Source organism: Etheostoma spectabile, chromosome 9 (genome assembly GCF_008692095.1).
Source record: "Etheostoma spectabile isolate EspeVRDwgs_2016 chromosome 9, UIUC_Espe_1.0, whole genome shotgun sequence".
Taxonomy (NCBI): domain Eukaryota; kingdom Metazoa; phylum Chordata; class Actinopteri; order Perciformes; family Percidae; genus Etheostoma; species Etheostoma spectabile.
Window position 1 is genome coordinate 27,491,882 of NC_045741.1, and position 860 is coordinate 27,492,741.

Here is an 860-nt window from a genome sequence, read left to right on the forward strand (position 1 = left end):
GTACTAATACCACACTGTAAAAATATTCCTTTACAAGTAAAAGTCCTGCGTTGAAAATGTTACTTAAGTAGAAGTATTATCAGGAAAATGTACTTAAAGTATTATAGTGGTCAATGCAGAAAACTCCTCCCATTTTAGAAAGTGTAAAGGATCCAAACAGTTGTGTTTAATGGTCTAATCATCCAGCTGGACTAGGCAGTTATATAGATTTTTATTTTATCAGATTTTATAAACTACATGTGTTTCTTCCCCTCCGCATCAGCTCTGCCTACATCAAGCGACTCCAACTGGTCCTCACCCCCCCCGCTCCAAATCCTGGCATCACATCACTGCAGTCCTAAAACAACTCCACTGGGTCCCCATCTCCCACCGGATCACCTACAAAATCCTGGTCCTCACATTCAAAGACCTCCACCATCTGGCCCCCTCATACCTCACTGACCTCCTCTCTCCATACCCCCCCTCACGGTCCCTCAGATCTACCTCAGCCGGTCTTCTCTCCATCTACAAGTCCAACCTCCACAGTTTCGGGGACAAAGCCTTCTCCAGTGCAGCTCCCAGGCTCTGGAACTCCCTCCCCCAAGAGATCTGTGACTCTGAGTCCCTCACCATCTTCCAGTCCCGCCTCTTTACCTCCGCCTAACTGTAGCCACACTCCAAAGGGAGGGGCCCTTTTCATCTGTGCCTAAATCTGGTTTTGTTTAATTTGTCTTGTTTTGTTCAGCCTTGTTATGATTTCAACCTTGCCCTGGAAAGCAAATTTGGGTCCTTGAAAAGCACTATACAAATTAAATGTATTAATTATTATTTATTATTGTTATTATGTGTAAAGTAACTTGTAACTAAAGCTGTCAGATGAA

General features: G+C 43.7%; 1 long non-coding RNA gene across 1 annotated transcript in view; it reads left to right on the forward strand.

Annotated features, from left to right (window-relative positions):
• The window catches only part of LOC116695664 (uncharacterized), an 813,105-nt gene that overhangs the window by 536,105 nt on the left and 276,140 nt on the right, over window positions 1-860 (forward strand). The gene's annotated exons all lie outside the window — the stretch shown is intronic.